We start from the raw sequence: 6,775 nt of genomic DNA, 5'->3' as shown, positions 1-6,775 counted from the left end.
ATACAAGGAATTAACCCTGAAGGTTGATGACCTTTCTAAAAACAACTTTTTCACTTCCTTAGGCTCGGTAATTGATGGAGAATTCCACATGTTTGTGAGCCTCAAGTTATAGCCATTTCTTTTTTCTTTAATTTTCGTAATGGTTGTAAAGTCAAATTTTTATTTGAAGCTAATTGATAAATTTTGCCCACCATAATTAAGGGGATGATATTATAAGTGGCTTTGTTTTATCGTATGGCCGGCTTGTAGTTTTTTTCTAAGGGATTATGGGCTACTTTTTTATTACGAGTAATCAATATGACATTATTTGAAAGTTATAAGTACTAGCGACTCATTTCTAGACTATAACATGCATATTCATCTTTTAAATATAATAATTTCTTCCATCGAAGAAATAATTTATAAAATAATTGATATTAAAATATAATATATTATATCAATTTATTAATAAATTCAAATTAATTAATAAAATTTAATGATATAGGAAGAAATCTTTTACATTTTCTAATTACTAATTATTATTAAAGAAATTAAGTAAAAGAATAAATTACATATATTAATAAAAAAATGTAATGATGATGATGTTATTAATGATTAATGTTTAAAATTGAATGTGGTTTATGGAAGATATTACTTGAATTTTTTTTATAGATTAATTATTATTAAAAATATTAAGTACAATAATACATTAAATATATTAATAAAAAATGTAATGGTAAATTATGATGATAGTAATGAATAATGTCTAAAATTAAATATGGTTTATCATAAGAGCTTACTTGGAATATTTTAGAATTTTATTTTTATGCTAAAATATTATTAAGAAAAACATTCCAAATTTACCAAGTTGAGTTAAAAGATTAAGAAATTTAATAATATGACATATATTTTGAAATTTAAATTTAATATAAATATAAATTAAATAATTTTAAAAAATATACTTTTAATTTTCTATCTTTATAAAATCACAAAAATAACAAATTCCATGCTAAAACAATACTATAAAAACCATTAAAATTAAATAGATTAACAATAATAATAATTTTGAAATAAAACAATATAACTAAATTTTTAAATGAAACCGTATAAAGTATCTATGTTTTAATATTATTATCATAATTAATATCACGGTCAATTGAACACAGAATTAATTCTTACTTATAAAAACATATTTAAGGATTGTTAGTAAATTTTCTTCATTTTTATATTTATAAATTTACAATAGTCCCAATAAGTGCATTTTCATCGTTGTCATGTGTATAAATTTACAGAAGTGCGAATGTCACAATTTATTGAGTTGCTTCCATCATGGAGACCGATGATTTGTCATTGTCATTTTATATTACACTTTCCGTCGATCGTTTTATATTGAAATTAACTAAATTAATAGGCACTTTACATCGATCGTTTTCTATTGAAATTAATTAAATTAAAATTTTAATATATTGGCAAAGGACGGCATCAAACGCAAACATGAATCTCATCGGACGCAATTCTCTGTTTCATGTAAAAGATTGAACTTTGAAACATTGTCAAAAAAATCAAAATATTAATCCATCAAATTCTTTTAGAGCAAAGAAAGAGCAAAGAAACACGCAGAACTCCCAAACCTGAAAAAAGATTGTTAATATTCGATTATTAAGTAATTTCATGCAACGCTATATGTTAAGTCATTGGTTCAATTCTTAGCCCTTGATGTAACCTCACCAATATTATATGTATTACATCGAATTATAATAGAGATAAGAAAAAACAAAATATATATTAATAGTAATTAAAAAAAATTAAAACATTAGAGTTTAAATCAAATGTTATTTTAAAAAAAGCTTGTATAATAAAATTATAAATTTCCAAGTTAATATATATTTTATACTTAAATAAATATGAAAATTAAATTAAAAATTGTTTTTTAATAATATTTATATTTCATAATTTCAACTATTTTTTTCTTTAGTATTCCATCTTTTGTCCATTCAGCTTGGGCAATAATGATGGTTTTTCCAGTGGCCAACAATCTTCCTAAATTCTTTTATATCCATCCGCCATCCACGTATATGAGGAGAATGAATAGCTTTCCAATGACAAAGATCAGGATTGGCCAGACGCCTCATCTTCATTTGGATAGAAGGGTTTTCCATAAACAGGTTGTTTCTCTTAGTTCCAGACCCATATCCAAATCTAAACCTAGCGGCATACCCTTCCCTTCACACAATTCCATCAGTTTAAGCAGCACCCAAGCTGGCAATGTCAAATACACCTACGTTTGCACTTATTCATTGCAGTGAAGCTCCCAAAACATCAAAAATCAGTTGCAGTGAAGCTCTCGAAAAGATCCAAAGTACCTATTAAAGCTCCCAACGGTTTTGGAGCGTTTCCAATCAGCTCATAAACTCCCAAGAACAAGGGAGATTCGAATACGTGCTCTCCAATGCCTAGGAGCGGTACCCGTGTAACTATGCTTTAACTGCATCAGAAGTGCAAACTAGAACATTGTGACCACCCTTTAATATCTATGCTTAGATATCTTTCCCGCATAACATGTTTGACACAATTGGTACTCTCTCCCGTCACTGCTAAAAAATTAAATTGTCCATAGTTTCTCTCCTAATTGTCCATAGTTTCAATTATATTAATGTTTGTTTCTTGTGAGACAGATTGTTTCAATTAAGAAATGAAATCTAGGGGGCTTTTAAAAGTTATTTTAGAAGGGTGAACCATTGTAAAATATATTAAAGCATTTGTGGAGGAGGAAGTTGTGTGAAGGTCGTTGTGTAGAGGAAGTCTTCACTGAGTAAGCATGTGTAGAGGAAGCATGCAAAGGTGGTTATGCAGAGACACATGTGGAGAAAATGTATGCAAAAGACATTGTGCGGAGGAAGGATTTGCCCAATGGAAATACAAACGTTTAATCAATTAATTAACTATACCAGTAAAACTATAAACTATACTGCATTATAGCAAACACTTAATCAATTAATTAACCATAACCATAACCGTAGAAGCGTGAACTACTCTGCATTACAATGATTATTATACTTAATTGAAAAACAAAATACATTTATTATTTCTCTGATGGCAAGAACCCTTTTTAAAACTAAATTAAGTACACGAACATCATTAATTATAATTAATTTGTACCTTTGAGCCCCACACGAAGGTACTCCACGTTCCCTCTTCTTGAAGTTCTTGTTCTTTTGTCAAGGATAGTATCTTGCTGCAATTATTCAAGATATTCAAGAGATAAATCTTCTATTGAAGGAATCTGAACATTCTCTCCTTGATCTTCAATCAAAGGAGGCTCATCCAATTTCAAGTTCTCTTCACTTTGAAGCTCTTCTTTGCTGATGCAAAGCCTTACTTCATCTCCAACCTGAAAAATATGGTCAACACGATGCTTATCATGTCTAGCCTTGTACTTGGCTTGACTCTTCACAAAATTTTCTTGTACCATCTGATTCACCAACTGAATTTGTAATGGTTGATTAAGATATGACACAAAAATTGATATTGTAATGATTTTACCTTTCACTACATTGAAGGCTTTGTGTTGCTTGCCTCCCCATTGAGAGACATGTTTCACCCTTGTCAAAACATGCAATGAAGCTAGCTTTGTCTTAGAAGTGGTTTTCCATGTATCACCTTCAGCAAGTCTTATTTGATGGAAACAACTTCGCAAGTTCAACTTAGTGAAATAAACAACATTCTTCAACTGATTAAACAAATAATCAATGTGAGGAAGAGGATAACGATTCTTCACCATGATTTTGTTCAAAGCTCCAAAATCCACACACTGTGATCGTCATCGCCATGTACCATCCTTCTTTAGAGCCAACACATTAGGAGACCCACAAGGATGTGTACTAGACCTAATGTCCCCTTTTTCAAGTAGCTCTTGCATCTGCTTCTTGATATCTGCATTCTCTAACACTGGCATTTTGTTCATACCAATGTTCAAAAGTGATGCATCCTACTGCAATTGAACTTCATGTTGTTTTCCTCTTTCATGGGGCAACATGCTAGACTCCTGAAACATCTTATCTCGTGTTAACAACCTCAACTAAATCATGTTTGAGTTTTACATCACATACTTGGAAAGCTTCAGATTCATCAACATCTTTGTGTTTGATCATTAACAATGCAAAATTTTGACTATCATTTACAAGCTTCTTCATTTGTCCAGCATTCACAAATTCAACTTCTTGTGATGTGCTCTAACAATATACTCAATCCCATTTTTAAACAAATGATACTTGTTCTCATGGTGATGAAATATGGATTTCCTATCATATATATATGGGCTTCGCAAAACAATCTCGCATATGTCAAGTGGTACTACATTAAGTTCTACCTCATCAGTAAAATTTGCAGTGATAGTGCACTTAAGTATGCATTTTATTGTCACTTGCAATTTGGCATTGTCACATACCCAACCCAAACAATAAGTTTTAGGATGAGGAATGGTTTCCAAATTTAGTTTATTGACAATAGCCTTTGAAATAAGATTGGCTTGGGATCCACTATCAAACATAGTATCTACTTTATTATGTTTTGTTATGACCCTAATATGGAAAAGCTCAATTCTTTCTTTTTAATTTTGAGTTTCAATGGCCTTTCTAGAAGAACTAGTACTTGTAATAGAATCCTTACCTCTCAATCCCATGGCTGTGATTTTTGTCTCATCTCCAAAATCAAATCCTAGATCTTGTTGAGTTATTGTAGCAATATTTTCTTTCTCATTGTTGTTAAAAATTTTGGATCTCAACTCAGGCTAAAGTTTCCAACAGTGGTCTTCATCATGGAATTCTTTTGAACAATGTGTACATGTGAGTTTTTCTCCTTCTTTCTTGATTGAAGCATTCTTTTTATCCTTGCCTTTCAACTTCTCCTATCCTTTGTCTCCAAAATTAAATGGATTCTCACTAGTCTCCTGAGGAACATTTCTCCCTCTTGCTTCTAAATGAGTTGCCTGTACACATACTTCATCTATCTTTGTAGGTTAAACATAAGAATTGTATGCCTCAAGTAACTATGTAAACCACCTATGTATTTAAGGAGTGTGTCTTGAGAGGATAAATCTACACCCAAAATGAGAGCTCTTCTTCTAAACTCTTGGGTATAACTTTGAACACTCATACCTTTTGCTTGTCTAAAATTTTTCCAGTCCATTATTGCTTTTTGCATGTATGATAATGGATAAAATTGTCTTCTTAATGCAGTGAAAAAATAATTTCAAGAGGAAATAATATTACCACTTTTCTTGAGATCCTCTTGAGTTTTGGCCTCCCACCAAATGAGTGCTGCACTTTCCAACCTTAAAGAATCAAGCTGAAATTTAGTGGAATCATCATCAATTTGTTGAATCCTGCAATAGAATTCAAGATGATGAACCCAATTATCCAATTTCTCAGCATCTACTTCCCCATTGTACATAGGCAATTCAAATTTTACATAAAGATTTACCAAAAGAGTTTTACCATGTCCCATTGGAGTTCCTTGAGGAGTATATGAAGGGGTTGAAGTAGTAGAAGATGAGGGTGAAGATGGTGGTGAAGGAAAAGGTGGAGGTGGAGGTTTGTCACCATATCCTCCATTACCTTTTGGAGGGTTTGAGCTCTCTCCTTGCAACCTTGTATTCCTCTCTTCATATAAAACTTTCACCATTTCAGAAAATTCAAAGAAAGATTTTCTGAAATTTCTCTCATCCTCAGACATGCCTTCATGACCTTCTTCATGTGCCATGATTGGTGAAGCTTGAGATATGTGTGGCTTCCTTGAGCCCACTTGAGGATTTGGCTCTACAAGCACTCCTTGTCCTCTTTTTAGCTTCAAACTTGTAAGCATTAGAAAACAATTGCAAACAAAATAAAACCTTCAAAATAACCTTGAGCTCTGATACCAAACTGATTTGTATTACAAACTTGAAGGTTTATTGAAAATTTGCAAGTAAATTTTATGTCTTTTAGGAAATGGATCAATTTGCAAAAGTACATAAATTAATGGTTTTTAAACTCAGTTTTCAGCATAAAAACAGAGAAAAATATACCATACACAACAAAACAAGACAACAAAATGATAAAGGAGTTCACCCCTCCTAGGCTACATCTCCTGATTCAGCTTCCAATGTTGGGCCTCTTTCATTAAGTGCTCAAATATGTGATCTCATGGATTTACAATACTCAAAATGTAAAAATAATGTCTCAAATGGCTCCAGAACAGTAAAAAACCCAAAGTTGGGCTCTTGTTGGGCTCAATTTGGCCAAAAGATGAGAAAGTTATGCTCTAGAGAAGTTTTGCTACTGACTGCCCTACAAACTGGAATTTCCTGCTAACTGTTCTACGAATTCTGCCTTTTCAAGAACCACTAAGTGACATTTTCGCGTTGTTTCGGGTGCAACATGTTGAACGCTTTAAACGCCCAATTACCCCTATGGCGGAAAATTTGGGCCCCATGGGCCATACGGCTGAGGATTACGTCCAACCTCCTGCCCTCGTTGGCATAACTCCCGATAGGGGCGGGCGGTTAGTCCCATATATTTTTATATGCAAGCATTATTTTCTAATATTCCTACATTTTAATTTATATTATTGCTTTGCAAACCTTTTCTTAACAAAATAATATTCTTCTCATGTTTTATTTAATAAATAATTTTAATCCTTGAAATTCTTCATTTTATTTTCAGTTATTTAACTCATCTTTTTAAATTAAATAATTTAATCATGGATCCTCTTTATCTAATTTTCAGTTTATTTTATTTTATTTTATTTCTTTATAGTT

This window comes from Pinus tabuliformis, chromosome 1_2 (genome assembly GCF_031772625.1).
Source record: "Pinus tabuliformis cultivar Carrire ecotype Pingquan chromosome 1_2, CPIR1, whole genome shotgun sequence".
NCBI lineage: Eukaryota > Viridiplantae > Streptophyta > Pinopsida > Pinales > Pinaceae > Pinus > Pinus tabuliformis.
Note: the sequence above shows the minus strand (reverse complement) of the source record.